Source organism: Hyaena hyaena, unplaced genomic scaffold, assembly GCF_003009895.1.
Source record: "Hyaena hyaena isolate Hyena2069 unplaced genomic scaffold, ASM300989v1 scaffold_33, whole genome shotgun sequence".
Taxonomy (NCBI): domain Eukaryota; kingdom Metazoa; phylum Chordata; class Mammalia; order Carnivora; family Hyaenidae; genus Hyaena; species Hyaena hyaena.
The window spans coordinates 4315663-4333242 of record NW_024080666.1 but is presented as its reverse complement, the minus strand read 5'-3'; the positions used below and the strand labels follow the sequence as shown (position 1 = coordinate 4333242).

Below are 17580 nucleotides of genomic sequence, written 5' to 3'. Positions count from 1 at the left end.
AACTTGTATCCTTCCCTCAAGGAGGATGGAGAGTAGAGGTGTTGCTCAAGGCCAAGCCCCATGCATGGGAGGGTGAGGAACACAGGGAGGCCAGAGAAGAAGCTCCAAAGGAAAATGAACCCAGGTGGGTGGGGGTGGGGGTGATCCTTATAGGAAGGATTCCTGTAAACAGCACTGGATCATTGGGAGCAAGGTGCCCAAGCATGCCTTGAGATCCACAGAGTTCTCTCTCTCTCTCTCTCTCTCTCTCATTTTCTCTCTCTCAGGCCCACCTGGTCACCTCTACTCCAGTAAAGCCATCTTAGAAACCACAAGTATCTCTCTCCCATCTTTAGCCTCTCTCTAGTCCCTGCTCTCCCCCTCCACCTCAATGCAGAGCCAAAGCTCCCGAGGGATGGTGTGGTGACCGCATGTCTGACTTCCTCATGCTCATTCAGCCTGGGGACACACCATCTATTTCTGAGGTAAACTGGGGAGGAGAATATATGTTGAGAGGAGGAGAGCAGACCAGCAAAGGGAAGAGGGGAAGCCGAGTGGACACTGGCTGGGGGGGACAGAGAGAGGAAGGAGAGACTTGGGAAGCTCTCAGGAACAGGAGGGACGGGCTGGGAAGAGTGGCACGCACCAGGAGAGAGAGCCGTTCCGGGGGTGCTACTGCATGTTCTCCATGGCAGCTGAATGTGGTGTGGTCCTGCCGAGTGCCTCTGAGGAGCGCCGCGGAAGGGGCACAGAATTGTCCACCTGCGGGAAAGAGTCCTCTGTCTGAGCCCCAGAGCCGGTGACACCAGCACGCAGCTGAAGCAGAAATGCGGGTCAAGAAGATGCGAGCCGGGGCACAATGCAGGAGCAGAGGGTGAAGAAGATGCAGCAAAAGAATGGAAAGAGGAAAGAAAAGAGGGGGTGGTGACGGGGAGGGGAAGACAAGACAAATGTGATTGGTCCCCATTTGGGGGAGAGATAGAAGCCCTGTAGAGGCACCCTGTAGCAGCTGGGGACCCTTTGCAGAGCCCTGGAACTGGCTGGGGTGAGGTCAGTGCCTTTCCTGCCACTAGAGTCTGGCAGGCTGGCTGGCACAGGGAGCCTTGGCAGTGACGTACATCCCCACTCCCTGGTAGCCAGGGGCAACCTCTTTTGGGCCTTCCAGGAAGATAAGCTGCCTCCTTAGCGTTTCTGGCTCGTCTAGTTCAACAACGCCGACTTAGGGTTTCTGGCTGAAAACACACCTCTCCCAAGAGGCAGATTAATGGCATGTGGTTATACAAAAGGATCATGACCTGCCAAATGGAGGTAAGCTTCCTACAGTCCCTGTGGCAATGGGAAATCCACTTTGGGGTACGGTTGCCACCCTTACTCCAAAGGGTTGGGCAGATTTGAGAAGATAGGCTCTTGAAGCTTCTGAAGTTTACAAAGGCCTGAAACATCCCATGTTGGTATTCTATTTACAGTGTGCACCCAGTCTCACCCCACCATAGAGTGGGGCTCTCCCCACACACCACTGACCTTTCCTTCTCTGGCTTGTTTTAGTACTAATAATCAGTAGTCCAGGTTTATCCCTTAACTGTCTTCTTAATGTCCTTTCCCTTTGAGTTATTCTAGTCTTCTTTAATTGTACATTCTAGAGCTTCTTGGTTCCTGGTGTACCAGGACTGTACTGCGAAACAGTTGGGGTTGGGGCTCGGTAAGGATGCATAGATGAATATATGTTAGATTGGTCCTCCTTAGGCTGTCAGATTGTTGTGATTCGAGGATTTTGAAAACCCTGGCTAACCAAAAATACCTCCCTCTGCTCAGCTGACCCGCCTTGCTATCTGAAATTCCTATCTTTTATGTCATTCCTTGATGGCTTCTAGAGAAGTGTTTATTTTGGTTAGACAAAATGCCATCACCTGGGAGAGGCAATGTGTTAGTCAGCTATCACTCTAGTAAGAATTGGGATGCTTAATTAATTGTTGTTGAGATGTAGAGACTAGAAGCCTTAGACATTGAGTCTTAGGCCAGGATGTTTCAGTTGTCAGAGGTGGGGAAGAGAGAGGCAAAGAAGGCTAAAGTCCTGTCTTGAGTGGCAACAGCTGACAGCACTGGCTGGGTCAAGGAGGGTCCTGGGTGTAGTGAGAAAAGACACACCAAAGAGAAACTGATTTTACAGCTTTGCCTAAGGTAAGCCACCTTGCACATCAAGGCCTTAGTTCTCTGATGGCAGGGTCTGGCCAGTATACATCTTTTATGTATACCTTCAGACTGGGTGTGTGTTCTGTTGGGTGACAGAATGGAGCATACTTCACTCAGTGAGGCCTCCCCATCACCCCAGGGAGGGATCTTGAGATGCCTTCCTGGGGAGCTGGTCTTTTGTCTTTCTTGAAGGACTTGGAGGACTCAGGCAAAAATCACAAGTGGAATTAAAAAGCCAGAGCAGCTCTACTAAGTGCATTAAGAGACACATTTCTCCAAAAGCAAAAGTTAGTAAAACCAAAACCAAAATCTGTTTTATGTAAAATAAAAGGGTGATCTCCCAGTCCCCCCTTCTTGGCCCGGTGGTTACTCATGGTTCCTAGCAAATGACAGTTACTCAAGAGGAGGGAGTCCTTTGGAAGCTGCCGAGTTTCCTGCACTGCTGGGGCTTGCCCATCTGGCTGGCAAGGACCCTCCCCGCCTACGACCCCTACATGGGTTCTGTAAATCTCGGCTTTGTCTTTCCCCTAGGGGCCCCATCCTGTTTCCCAAAGCCGGGTGCCTTTGCACTGACTCCTCAAGAGAGGAGTCACATGAGATCCTCTGCTTCATTTAATTTTAGGTTATTGTTGCTTCTGTCAGTCTATTGAAGTACTTTAATGAATGCTTGTATTGTTCTCAGGCTGGAGCCTTTTTCAAGTGATCAGCACATTATAAAACACAATAATGAGTCTAATTCCCACCCCCCCCCCAACACACACGGGCGCACACACACACAATGGCATTGCTAAGTCCCCCAGATATGTACAGTGGTGAAGAGTCTGGGGTTTAGAGGCAGCATAGCCGGGCTTGGTCCTGACTCTCCTGTCCAGTGCTGGTGACCTGAGACAAGTCATTCATTCATTCATTCATTCACTCATTCAGTAAGCAATTATTCAGTATCTCCTTGTGTCAGTCATAATCTCTGCAAAATGTTAATAATACCTGCTCTTACTACTTTTCCTGACTGTTTAGGAGAGCTAATGAAATCATAAAGTGTTCAAGGTAAACTGTACATACATATGTTGTTGGCTTTCATCAGCAAAAAGATTAGCACAATATTGGAGTGGGGTAGGGTGAGGTCCCAAATCACAGCACTTGATACATCACTTGTATGAGAAATACACCTACTCTGTACCATCTGGCCGTGCCCTGTACTTTCAGAGCCCAGCCTTTCCTCAAGCCAGACTTTGCTCTGGCTCCTCTCTCTCTTCATCTCTATCCTTGGAAGCCCCTGCTTTCTCCAAGGCACCGGTCAAAAGCTTTCTCTTTCACCAAGTCCTTCTTGCTCTCAGGAATGAATTTCTCCCTCCTATAAGCCCTTCCCCTGCTTTGGGGATTGCCGTGTTCCACTTGTGAACTACTGTGATGTTTCTAGAATGAGCCCTGTTACTAGACAGACAGCAGTGTTCTGGAGGGAGGTGTGAGCTGTTCTTTTCCAGGAAACCTGGCTCTGCCCCTCCAGCTTATGTAGCCTTGGTCAGGTGCACTATCTTCTCTGAGCCTCAGTCTCCTTCTGTAAAACATACCGGCCCTTGCTGAATGTGGTGAGGATAAATGAAATACCACATGTGAAGGGCCTAACACAGCGTGCCTTGCTTTTCATGGGCAGGCTTGCAATCCATGTCTTTTAAATAAAATGCAAGGGCATGCGGGCATGCATCTTTGGGTGCTCCTAGGACACACATGGAGGAGATGACCACTTAAGAGGTGCCAATGAGGGGGGCGCCTGGGTGGCTCAGTCGGTTAAGCATCTCATTTTGGCTCAGATCGTGATCTCCAGGTTCATGAGTTCGAGTCCTGTATCAGGCTTCTGCTGTCAACACACAGCTCACTTCTGATCCTCTTTCTCCCTCTCTCCCTGCCCCTCCCTGGCTCATTCTCTCTCTCTCTCAAAATTAATTAATTAAGAAAAAATAGGTGCCGGGGCGCCTGGGTGGCTTAGTCGGTTAAGCATCCGACTTTCGCTCCGGTCATGATCTCGCGGTTCGTGGGTTCGAGCCCCGCATCGGGCTCTGTGCTGACTGCCAGCTCAGAGCCTGGAGCCTGTTTCAGAGTCTGTGACTCCCTCTCTCTCTGACCCTCCCCTGCTCACGCTGTCTCTCTCTCTCCTAGAAATAAATAAAACATTTAAAAAAAAAAAAGAAAAAAGAAAAAATAGGTGCCAATGAGGAACGTTGGGACCACCTCCACACAGGATTTGGTACCTGAAATACCACCAGGCAAGATGAATTTCTCCTCAAAGTCACTCCTTTGTTTCAGTACCACTGGGAGAGACAAAGCCTCAAGCCACGCCACCTCCTGGGGTCTTGGGTACTGGCAGCACTGGCCACCAGTGAGAAGGTAGAGACACCACAGGGAAGGGAGGTGAGGGGTCTGAAGAGAAATTTGGTAGGATTGGTCTTGCTAAAAATAACATGTTTATTTAAAACATGTATTAAGGGGCACCTGGGTCGCTCAGTGGGTTAAGCGTCTGACTCTTGATTTCAGCTCAGGTCATGATCTCACAGTTAGCCTCACGTTGGGCTCAGGGCTGCAATGAGGAACCTGCTTGGGAATCTCTCTCTCTCTCTCTCTCTCAATCATATACACTCACACACATACTAAATAACTAAATGAACTTAAAAAATAAATAAAACCAAGTATATTAATTTTCAGTCCAAGTTTTTAGGATCCTGAGTGGTTTTTCCCTAACACCAATTCTCTGACAACAGATGGGTGTTCAACAGTTCAGTTCAGGGGCGCCTGGGTGGCTTAGTCGGTTAAGCATCCGACTTTCGCTCAGGTCATGATCTCGCGGTTCGTGGGTTCGAGCCCCGCGTCGGGCTCTGTGCTGACTGCCAGCTCAGAGCCTGGAGCCTGTTTCAGTCTGTGACTCCCTCTCTCTCTGACCCTCCCCTGTTCACGCTGTCTCTCTCTCTCCTAGAAATAAATTAAAAAAAAAAAAAACAGTTCAGTTCAGTTTTGACCCTAATTACCCAGAGTTAACGTAGACCCTACATGACGGCCCCCCCTTCAGATGCCTGTTCAAGAGAAGTCCGCAGGCTACCCACACTTATGCGGAACAGACTACAGATTTGGGGGTCCCCATCACTGTCCCGTAAGTTCCATAATTCACTAGAAAGTCTCACAAAACTCGGGAGAATACTTACGACTACCGGCTTTCTATAAAGGGTACAACTCAGGAAGAGCCAAATGGAAAAGAAACATGGCGGAAGGGGGCTGGGGGCTGGTGCAGACTTTCCATGCCCTCCCCCAGCGTGCCGCCCTCCAGCATCTCAATGTGCTCGCCAGCATGGGGGCTCAGCCAACACCATCGTTTAGGGGTTTTTATTGAAGTTTCAGGATGTAGGCACAGCTAACTAAATAAGTGGCCATTGGTGACTGAACTGAATCTCCAGCCTTTCTCCCCTCCCTGGGCTGGGGGTGGGGCTGAAAATTCTAAACCTCTCATCCGGAGGTCTATCCCTCGGGCAACCAGCCCCCGTCCTGAAGCTACCTGCGGGCCCTCCAAGAGTCCCCTCACCAGCACAACTCTGAAGTGCTTGAAAGAGCTTCTTAAGAATGACAAAAGGCACTCATCACTTAGGAAATTCCGAGGCTTTTAGGAGCTCGGTGCCAGGAACTGAGGACAAAGACCGTATAGTTTTAATTAGGCCACTGATCCTCTGATGTTGCTCTTATTTAATACCATAGTTTTCAGACCTGGAGAGCGGAAGGTGGGGAGACAGGGGACCTTCTCCATAAGGCTGGTGTTTCAGTTGCTCTGAAGCCCTTGAGTGTTTCTTTCAAATCACGGTGTATCTTTGGAAGTCTCTTATCTGCACTCGCCCCAAGGAAGGTCCCTAGGCTTCAGGCCCTTCCCTGCTTTCCTCCCCTCTCCTTCGACAGAAATCGGATTTAGCCTTTCCCCTCCCTGAACTCCACCTGCCCCCTAGTGTGATCAGCGTGGAGTCAATGCCTCGCCAGGTTGTTTGTGGGCAGAGAGGATCTGCTGTCTGTGGTCTTGATCATAACACTCGGGAGAGGCAGACGCGTCACATGCAGCTTTCCTGCCGGCGCTTAAGGACGCAGCCCAGCAGCCCCGACTCCCTACGCTCCCATTCAGCCACCCCCACCTCCCTTCCTGTCTTCCCCCTCCTCGCCTCTCCTCGCCTTCAGCCCCCACCCCCCTTCCGGCCTTCGCTCTCATCCCCCCGCCCCTCCGCTGTGCAGCCACAGGCAGTCAGGCCCGGGGTTGTCGTCCTCCAAACATCCCAGGGGCTCTTCCAACTCTTGCCCCTTTCCGAGGTCAGCTTCTGTGCATACCTTTGTCCTCAGTCACAAACATCTATTGCATTGTCCTGTCTGCCAGGCCCTGTGCAGGACGCCCAAGGGGGCTTGGAGAAAGGAGGCGCGAGCGTTGCCCTGCGTGCGCACTCTTCCCCCTTTGTGACGGAGGTGGGGCAGGCTGCAGGTTCCCGCAGGCACCGCTCCTGCCCTCCACCGCGGGCCTGCCGCCTCCCAGCCTCTCGCCCACCTGGCACCTGGCGCCACTTCCTTGTTTTGAGGTCCTTTCAGGTTTCTGGGTCTCCCCAGCTAGATGCTCAGACAGACTTCCTCCGTTCACATCCGCGTCCGAACGTCTCCCAGAGCAGGGCCCCGTGCTCTCCGGGGGGGGGGGGGTCAGAGGGGCGAGAAAGAAGGGTATGCACGACAGTTACACGGCGGGGCAGACGTGACTAAGGGAACAAGCGGTTCCTGTGATGCTAGCCTGATTGCACCTTCCGTCCCGGAGGCCCCCCGCAAGGTCGGGTACTGTGTTAGAGCTAGTCCTTGTGTGAAAAAGATGAGAGAGCAACACACGCTTGTTAAAAAAATTTTAAACTGTCCTTTGCATTTATTTTCACATTTAATACAAGTTATAGATTTTCCTGGGGCGCGTGGGTGGCTCAGTAGGTTAAGGCGTCCGACTTCGGCTCGGATCATGATCTCACCGTTCGTGGGTTCGGCCCCGCGTTAAGGCTCTGTGCTGATAGCTCAGAGCCTGGAGCCTGCTTCGGAGTCTGTGTCTCCCTCTCTCTCTGACCCTCCCCCGCTTGTGCTCTGTTTCTCACTCTTTCTGTCTCTCTCAAAAAATGAATAAACATTTAAAACAATTTCTTTTAGGTTACAGATTTTTCTGTATAGAAGAGGTAGCAAGGGGGTCACCTGATTGGAAAGAAGGACAGGGAGCCCAAGACAGAGGAGCCTCACTTAGTCATCCCAGTGGACAGGGGAGCTGAGGGGGGTGTCCCTTCCCAACCACCCTTAGCCACAAATGGCTGCACTTTCATGATATCCTCTGCTCTGTTCCATTCTGGCTCCATGTGAACTTGGAAGTTGAGATGGCATCATTGTACCTAACAAGTGTGAGTCTGTGCCTGTACTAACCAGGGAGGTGCTGGCCTGGACTGTTGCCATCAGAACAAGGACCCTGTTTATGGAGTGTTCTCTCTGAGCCATGAATTAAGCTTATAGCTTTACACACACAACTCACTTAACCCTCAGGATGGCCTACAAGGTAGTATCGGGAGTCATCTGTGTTGAACAGGTGAGGATGTTTATGCTTGGCAGGAGATCACAGCTAGAGGGAGGCAGAACTGTATCCAAACTCAGATCTGCCAGACTCCAGAGCCCCTGGTGCTGATGACCATGTGACCTTCCGCTACTTGGAATCCTTAGAATGTTCTAGATGGCCTTCCAAATGGAGGACATAATTCTGTGAAATAATGCTCCAAGGCAAAGCAGGTAGGGTTAACTCTGGAAGTGGTGACTTATTAGAGCTTATGTGGCCACCGAGTGCAGAGAGAGGTTTAATACTTCCCCATACAGCAGGCACTGGGAGATTGTAGTGAAGGCTGGTTATGCTGGGGGTGGAGGGTAGTAGGGTGGGTGGTTACATTGAGGGAGGGGTAGCCCAGTTCTTAGCAATCTGAGAAGAGTGGGAGCAGCCCAGAGCCCAGAGATGAGAGTCTGTCTCTCAGATCTCCCATTTTCCTCAACTAGAGAGTGGTTCTAATAATAACATGCACCTCGCAGGGCGAAACGGCAGAAGTAACCTGCTTTGTCGGGAGGGAACAGACTACAGTCAAAGCAAAGCCAGCCACACTTTGATGCTACTGTTCAGGGCACCATTTCTTAAAAAAAAAAATTTTTTTTTAACGTTTATTCATTTTTGAGAGATAGAGCGCGTGCTGGAGAGGCAGAGAGAGAGAGGGAGACACGGAATCTGAAGTAGGCTCCAAGCTGTCAGCACAGAGCCAAATGCCAGGCTCGAACCCATGAACCATGAGATCAAGATCTGAGTTGAAGTCAGACACTCAACCAAGTGAGCCATCCAAGTGTCCCGAGGCCACCGCTTCTTTTTTTTTTTTAACTTTTTTTTTTTATTTATTTCTAGGAGAGAGAGAGAGAGAGAGAGACAGCGTGAGCAGGGGAGGGTCAGAGAGAGAGGGAGTCACAGACTGAAACAGGCTCCAGGCTCTGAGCTGGCAGTCAGCACAGAGCCCGACACGGGGCTCGAACCGACGATCCGCGAGATCATGACCTAAGCGAAAGTCGGACGCTTAACCGACTAAGCCACCCAGGCGCCTCTCGAGGCCACCGCTTCTAACAGGACCCTGCTGCAGGCCCAGCCCCGGTGCAGGGGCAACAATGATGCTGAAGAGTGATTCAGACAAGCCTGGCCTTGGCCTCTAAGGCTTATGGCAGAAGTTGAGAGAACCATTGCTATGATCCAGTAATAACATTGCAGGTAGGCTAAGGGATGGACGTGTTTGTAGGACAGTGTCTGTGAACAGGGAGGTCTTGATAAATTTCTGTAGAGACAATGGGATGGAGAGGGTTGCTAGTGATGTGGATGGTAGCTGGGCTGGGCTGGTTTCATGGAGATGAGATTTCAGGAGCCTGCAGAGTTGACCATGTCATGCACATGAGATTCTGGGGACAATTCAGTATCTCTACAGCACTGATGAGATAACACTGTCAAGGAAAAACTGTGGGGGTGCCCGGGTGGCTCAGTCAGTTAAGCCTCCTATTCTTGATTTCAGCTCAGGTCATGATCTCACGGTTTATGAGATGGAGCCCTGAATAGGGCTTTGTGCTGACAATGTGGAGCCTCTTGGGATTCTTTCTCTCTTCCTCTCTGCCCCTTCCCACCTCTCAAAATAAATAAACATTTAAAAAAAGATAGTCAAGGAAAAACTAGAATGTATTAGTCCACATTTAAGCTTTCACTTCAAGACTGACAGCTGTGATCTTAGTAGTTAAATTTTCTCTTTTTCTTCTGAAAGAGCTTGGTCTCTTATCACTACGCTACAACCTTTCAAGTTCTTTGGGGACTAAGGTAGCAGGGAAATCAATGGATAAATGAATGAATGAGTTAAGTGAAATATCCTACATGGACGAGATATTTATCTGGCACACAGTATGTTCTCAGTGAGGCTCAAAGAGCCAGCTGGTGGTAGTGGTTGAGAAGGCAAGCTCTGGAGTTGGATTGTTTTATATTGGAGTCCAGTAGTGATGTGTGACCTTGCTGTTCTGTGCCTTTTTGTCATCTGGGGTTGGTAATAGTATCAAATTCATAGAGTTGTTGTGAGGATTAAATGACTGAATCCATTTAAACTCAAGGCGCGCGTGCTCATACACACGCGCGCACACACACACACACACACACACACACTGCATGGCACAGTGCCTGGCACATAATGGGCATTTAAAAAAAGTTAGCTATTAATATAAAATGATTTTTATCAATCTATTCGTTTAGTCATGGATGGAAAATTCCCTTGCTGGGGGCAGTCAGCATAAATGAGTAAACTGGGGCAGCTGAAGTGCCTGATCTGAAGGGGACACTGATGTTAAGGGAAATGTGGTGTGATTTTCATAATCTCCTCTTGGGCAGTGGTCCCCCTAGGTCCCAGCGTGGCTCCTGAAAAAGTAAAAACCTTTGATATTTTCTCCCCAAGCTATTATTTACTCATTTATTTTTCAGAACCCTGCCTTTGGTAGTGCCGGTCCTTGGCTAGATCCATGAGTTACAAAGTCTGTTCTCAGTACCTCTTCTCCCTCCTAAGCCTGTACCGGCCACCGCCCACTTCACCTTTTATCCAGGTTCCGCATATAGCACGTTTCTTTCTATCACAGACCTGAAGAAAAGGCCTTGAAAACTCCTAGAATGCGCGCGTGCGTCACCCTTCCGACGCTGAAGTGCAAATGAGAGCAGGGACTCTGCAGAGGTGGAATTTGGGGCGTCTACAACGCGTGGCGCAGAGCAGGGTCTCCCCCCCGGCTGATCCTGTTTCACCAGTAGGTGGCGGTCCATATGCCAGGCCTGTACGGTTCCTGACCAGAAACTCAAATGGGGTTTTGATGCTACTGCAAGAGAAGAGCACAGCCGAATGTCGCCGAGCGGAGCTGTCGCCATCTGCAAAAAAAGTCTGGAGAAAATGTTACAGCAAATACTTGGCGCTCAGAAAGAGACAAAGACATGCACTTGGGAAATCAGAAAAGACTCTTTCACACCGGTGCTGGCCCAGCTGAGTCACCTCCAAAGGCTGAGCACCCAGCTCCATTTTATTGATCCTTTATACATGTGTGCTTTCCGGTTGGGTCAAGCTTCTGGTTCCTGGCTGCTAGCTGATGTAAGAGGCAGGCAAGATTACGGAAGCCAAAAGCATGCAAGGGGAGGATCTGGGCTTGGACATCTGGCTGGGCCTTTTTATTTGCTCCTACTGGCTTTCCTTCTCATTCCCCCCTCTTGATTCTCAAGCTGCTCTAGCCTACTTAGAGAAAATCAGTTTGTGGGGGCCAGGGAACTTTGCTGCCAGGGGAGGAGGGGTAGTCACTCAAGGATTCACTAGGAGCTTCCTTCGGGAAGGCTTCGGAAGGGGTGAGTAGTGAGAAGAGCACAGAAAAGGGAGAGCTGTCCTTCTGTTAGGACATTATCCTTGGCCTGCATTGGCTGATTTTCGACCCTCTGGGAAGGACATTTCTGGAAGGGAGCTGCCTAATCAGATGGATGGAACGCGGGAAAGACACGAGGGAAGCTGGTGCCCGCCCGGGAGGAGCGCGTTTTGCTGTCCGCCAGATGGCGCTATCTGGCTTTCCCTCGGCTTCCCTCGCCTGTCCCTGGAGGCCGCCGCCGCAGCGGCCGCTCTAGCCGACCGGCGCGGCCTCTGTGGTTCCGGGCGGAAGTGAGGCGCCGAGCGGAACGGCCTCTGGTGACATTTTCTCCGGGCGGCGCGGACGAGTGAAGGGACTTGGTGTGGAAGCTGTGGAGGTGGCGAGATTCGCCTTAGCCCCGGCGGGGCTGTGACTGTGACCCTCTGCTCGCCGCCGGGGCTTGTGCTGAAGAGAAGAAAGGCGGCGGTGGCCGTCGCGCCCCGAGTCACCGCGGGCGGGGGAGTCCCGGCCGGGGGGTCGGTGGGTGCCCCGACGGGGCGCGCGGAGCGGGAGAGGAGGTGCAGGGCTGCCGCGGAACGCAGGTGAGGCGGGAAGGTGCGTAGGCCCGCGGCCCGGCTGCCGGGCGAGCCGTGGGACCGGGCTGCGTCCCGGGGAGGGGTCGGGTTGAGTCGGAGGGGTTCGGGCCCCTGGCGTGCGATCTGCGACCCCGGGGCGCCGGGGTCGTGAAGGGCCCCGCCGGCGGGCGCCGAGTGTTCGCGCCCGGGCTTGGCGGGAGGTGCGGCCTGGGTGGGGGGCTCCCGAGAGGAGCGGAGTCGCCCGGCGCCTCGTTCGCCCGCTCGCCAATGACCCTCGGGTTCTCCCGGCTCCTCCGAGCCGGCGGGCGGAGCTCCCTCTCCCGTTCCCCGGGCCGCGGGTCCCTGTTCTCCGGGCGCTGAGAGGAGGCTGGAGATGCCGCAGCCCGCGGGCTGCGCGGGGGAGCGGCTTTTCGGCCTGGAGTGGTCTTCACGCAACTTTCCTGCGTGCCGGCCCGCCGGGGAAGCGGCCGCGGCAGCTCTGCCAACTCTGCCAGCTCCGCGAGCGGGGATCTGGCGCCGACACCTGCCCCTGCTCCCGGGAGCCCAGGCATCCGCCCCTGCGCCGCGGCTGCCGCGGCCTAGGAGGAGGGAGAAAAAGCTTCCTTTGGCTGGCGCCGCCTGCCTCCCGGCGCTTCCACTACCTTGGGTCGGCAGACGCCTCCGGTCGATGGGAAGGAGGTGTCAGCCTCCAGAGACCTATTCTGGAGAGTTTGTCAACTTTATTTGGGAAATCACGGATGTTAAACTGACGGATCCCAAGTTAAAGATCATTGTCTTCTCTGGCTCTTCCCAGGGAGTTTTCCTTTCTCCCCATTAGCGCGTCCTACTTTGTAATTTACTTCTGATAGCCCTGATCTCAGTTTATTGTTGTGGCAGCAGCCCCCTCGAGAATAGCAGGTCATTTATTCTCCCATTAATTTACTTTAATTTTATTATTCTGAGGGAGAGAATCTCAAGTAGGCTTCCCGCTGTCATTGCAGAGCCCCATGGTGGGGGGCTCGAGATCATGACCTGAGCCTAAATCAAGAGTCCACGCTTAAGGGAATGAGCCAACCAGGCGCCCCTTATTTTCCCATTAAAAATTTTTTTTTAATGTTTTAATTATTTCTGAGAGACAGACAGGGGAGCGTCAGAGAGAGAGAGAGAGGGGGACACAGAATCTGAAGCAGGCTCCAGGCTCTGAGCTGGCTGTCAGCACAGAGCCCCATGGGGCTCGAACCCACCAGCTGTGAGATCATGACTTGAGCCGAAGTCGGACGCCCCACCGACTGAGCCACCCAGGCGCCCCCTTATTTTCCCATCTAAATCTTGCTTTCTGCTGTTGCAGAATAGAGTCTCTCGGGTTGAAGGAAGGACGTCTGTCTGTACTTGATCTTCCAGCTTGAACCGCCAGAGCAGTTTATGCTTAGATGTGCTTTTCACTTCTTGACTGAGCTTTTGCTTTCTGAATCCTTCCACTCGGTAGGATGAAAATCCCACTGGTGATACATTGTCAAGGTTGGACCTCTTAATTACAAATACATCTGGCAGTTTTGCCTAGCCTATTATTGTGTAGTGTTGTTGGGCACATGCTAACAGTTTGAATCACTCCCTTTCTTCTCCTGGGATATTTTAAGGATGGAGGCTATTAACTTTCTAATGTAGTTTTGCTGATCTAGGCAATCTGAATTCCTCCAGTAAGAGCATTGCCTTTTGGTTTAACAAGCATTTTTAGAGGCCTACAATTGATAGTTATTACCTGATGTCCTGAGGAGTCATAACGCTAACTGTTTGTTAGTAGGAAGTGTAATATTTTGGCTGTCTAATTAGTAGGAAGTGTAATATTTTGTTGTCTAATCTGGCCAGTATGATGCCTAATTTAGTGCTTTATGCACAGTAGGTGGTCAGTAAGTATAAAACTGAGTTAAATTTTTAATCAGAATTAGTTTGGGAAACTAAAATGAAATTTACTGCAGTCACCTATGCTACTTTAAAAAAAATTTTTTTTTAATGTTTTATTTATTTATGAGAGAGAGAGAGAGAGACAGCGTCAGCAGGGGAGGGTCAGAGAGAGAGGGAGACACAGAATGTGAAGCAGCCTCCAGGCTCTGAGCCAGCTGTCAGCACAGAGCCTGATGCGGGGCTCAAACCCACAAACCGTGAGATCACGACCTGAGCTGGAGTCAGATGCTTAACCGACTGAGCCACCCAGGCACCCCTCACCTATGCTACTTTAAAAAGGATCTCAGTGAAATTTCATGTAGTTCCATTGAGAAATAATATTTTTAGCCATTTTTTGGGTAATTAAAAAAATATTTTTATTGGGGCACCTGGGTGGTTCAGTCGGTTAAGCGCCTGTCTTCAGCTCATGCATGATCTTGCAGTCAGTGAGTTTGAGCCCCACATCGGGCTCTATGCTGACAGCTCAGAGCCTGGAGCCTGCTTCGGATTTTGTGTCTCCTTCTCTCTCTGTGCCTCCCCTACTCATGCTCAGTCTCTCTCTGTCTCTCAAAAATAAATAAATGTTAAAAAAATTTTTAAAGTGTTTTTATTTATTTTTGAGAGAGGGTGAGAGTGTGTGCATGCGAGAGCACAAGTTGGGGGGTTGTGGGTGGGGAGGCAGGGAGAGGGAAACACAATCTGAAGCACGCCTCAGGCTCTGAGCTGTCAGCATAGAGCCTGATGCTGGGCTTGAACTCTTGAACCATGAGATCATGACCTGAGCTGAAGTCTGATGCTTAAAGGACTGAGCCACCCAGGCGCCCCTTTAGCCATTTTTAAATCCGAATGCTTTTCAGTGTCACTGTACTTTTTTTTAATGTTTATTTATTTTTGAGAGAGAGAGAGGCAGTATGAGTAGGGAAGGGATGGAAAGAGAAAGGGGAGATAGAATCTGAAGCAGGCTCTAGCCTCTCAGTTCTTAGCACAGAGCCAATCGTGGGGCTTGAACTCATGAGCGGTGAGATCATGACCTGAGGTGAAGTCGGATGCTCGACTGACTGAGCCACCCAGGCACCCCTAGTATCACTGTACTCTTAAAACTTCAAACCATGTATTTTTTCATAATGTTAACATGTAGATGTAAACTTCGATACAGGTGTATACGATATGAAAAGCAGAGAGAAACTGCAAGATAATTATACCTAAAGCATCAGATGAATGATTTCGTAATGAAAAAAAATTTTTCTGACTTTTTTGTGAAAAATGATTGGCCTGGATTTTGGAGCTAGAAACTTTTCCCATTGCTAATTTCGTATTACATTCACAGTGTAGTTGTTACATTACTCACTAATTAGTTTATATTACTCTTAAATGCATTTATGAACAAACGAGTGCTATAATGCTCTTTGTTTTATACTCTTCATGATTAATGCAAGATCTGTATATCAAGGGTAAAATCAGCTTTAGATTCTAATTTAATACAGTTCTGTTGGAACTGTATTATTCCAGTGTATGTCCTTCCAATGTATTCCAAATGTATGTCCTTCAAAGATTTTATTTTATAAGTGACATTGGTACTTTAAAGCTCCAGTTACTACACATGACCATTAACTTTTATGTAACTTGTAAACTCATTAATCAAAGAATTGTTTTGCTGGGATCTTCAATTTTACAGTTTTGTTCTGCTATGTGCATGGAAAGTTTGGTGTTTGGGCAGTTAGAATGTTTTTTGTTTTGTTTTGTTTTCTTTTTAAAGTTTGGACTGGTATGTACTAGAGACCCAAACCCTACATTCGTAATTTTGACAAACTGTCTTAGACCTTTCTAATTTTCCTGTATGTAACTAGGGATATGAAAACACATGTATATTCATGCTTACAATTGACAGTACTTGAGAAGACCTGTTAAAATATTTATTTTTATTTATTTATTTTTAATTTTTTTTTTGTGTTTTATTTATTTCTAGGAGAGAGAGAGAGAGAGAGAGAGAGACAGCGTGAGCAGGGGAGGGTCAGAGAGAGAGGGAGACACAGAATCTGAAACAGGCTCCAGGCTCTGAGCTGGCAGTCAGCACAGAGCCCGACGCGGGGCTCGAACCCACGAACTGCGAGATCATGACCTAAGCGAAAGTCGGACGCTTAACTGACTAAGCCGCCCAGGTGCCCCAAGAAGACCTGTTAAAATAAATATGCTACTTTTGGGGTGCCTGGGTGGCTCAGTCGGTTGAGCATCCGACTTTGGGTAAGATTATGATGTCATGGTTCGTGGGCTCATCTTTGCGTCAATCTTTGCTGACAGCTTGGAGCCTGGAGCCTGCTTTAGAATCTTTGTCTTGCTCTCTCTTTCTGCCCTTCCCCTGCTTGTGCACTCTTTCTCTCTCAAAAATAAATAAGTAAACATTTAAAAAATGTTACTTAAAAAATTTTTTTTAAGTAAATACTACACCAAATGTGGGGCTTGAACTCGTTGCCCCGAGAACAGAAGTCATATGCTGTACTGATTGAGCCAGCCAGGCATTCCTAAAAATATGCTATTAATGTGTTTTCTTTTGAACTATACTGACTTTTTGGTATTCTATATTATTTTAAGAAAGAAACTGGGGTCAAATGAATTTTCTTGGATAGCTGTTGTAAAAATGAAATAGACACAGTAATAAATGAGTAAAAAGCTGACTGTAGAAAGGGGAAAAGCTATTGAGAAAGCACGGCAAACCGTTCAGGTAGAACCTCTTTATTCTCAGGACACTTATTTATTGATTGCTTACAATGCCAGTAGTGCTCTAGTTGTTAGAGCTATATTTGGTGAATAGGACTGACTAACCAGGTCCTGATGCTAAAGGAACTTAAGCATTTAAACCGGCATTTGTGGGGCGCCTGGGTGGCTCAGTAGGTTAAGCATCTGACTTTGGCTCAGGTTTTTGGCTCATACAGCTCATAGGTTTGAGCTCTGTATCCGGCTCTGTGCTGACAGCTCAGAGCCTGGAGCCCTGCTTTGGATTCTTTGTCTCTCTCTGCCCTCCCCTCCCCCCATCCCCATCCCCATCTCTTCAAAAATAAATAAACATTAAATAATTTATTTAAATGGAGTTTGAGATGGGTTTCCAGGTGGACATTCTAGGCTAGCTAACAGCCTACGTAAAAGTCATGAGTATCAATAATCTTGACTAGTTAAGTGTGAGCAGTGCCTTGAGTTTACAGAGGGACAGGTTGTGAAGATACTTTAGTCTGCTGATGAGTTATTTTCACCTTTTAGGGAAAAAAGGTTCAGGTGGAATATGACGGATTTGAGAGGCATTCCTTTAAAAGATTTTCTTCATCCTTATGTTAAATGAGTAGAAATGTTACTGGTTTTCTTTATTTGGGGTTGATTCTTATTTGTAAGACTGAAGTAATTTGATAGTTATTTTTCTTTAGTTTTTAAATTTAAATTTGACTGTTGTTTTGAAATTTTTCTAAATCTTTTTAGCATTTATCTTTAATTTTTATTTATTTATTTTTTATTTTATTTTATTTATTTTTTTATTTCTGAGAGAGAGACAGCATGAGCAGGGGAGGGTCAGAGAGAGAGGGAGACACAGAATCCGAAGCAGGCTCCAGGCTTCGAGCTGGCAGTCAGCACAGAGCCCAACGCGGGGCTTAAACCCTGGAACTGTGAGATTATGATCTGAGCCGAAGTCGGATGCACAACTGACTGAGCCACCCAGGCACCCCAACCATTTATCTTTAATTGTACCTATATTCCTTACTCTTTCAGGGCTTATGATTGAATTTAGAGGAAATAAACAGTTTTCTGCTTCTGTGTGGGCCACTTCTCAGCACAAGTGGGATTGATGTTCAGTCAGTTTTCACACTCAGCCTACAGGTCCTTGTGGTGAAAAGGAGCAGGGTGAAACTAGGAAGCATATTCCTTCTATGTTTCTTAACTAAAGTAGGAATGTGTGTTGTATATATTT

At 48.9% G+C, this 17580-nt stretch overlaps 1 protein-coding gene across 5 annotated transcripts in view; it reads left to right on the top strand.

Moving 5' to 3' along the window:
• The first annotated feature begins 11115 nt into the window (after positions 1–11115).
• The window catches only part of CUNH18orf25 (chromosome unknown C18orf25 homolog), an 88202-nt gene continuing 81737 nt past the window's right edge, over positions 11116–17580 (top strand). The window contains exon 1 of one of the 5 annotated variants that reach the window (XM_039228836.1): positions 11116–11714. The gene's annotated coding sequence lies outside the window, so the exon portion shown is untranslated. Of the gene's footprint in view, positions 11728–17580 lie in introns of all 5 variants that reach the window. The other 4 variants (XM_039228838.1, XM_039228839.1, XM_039228840.1 and 1 more) reach the window with 4 other exon arrangements.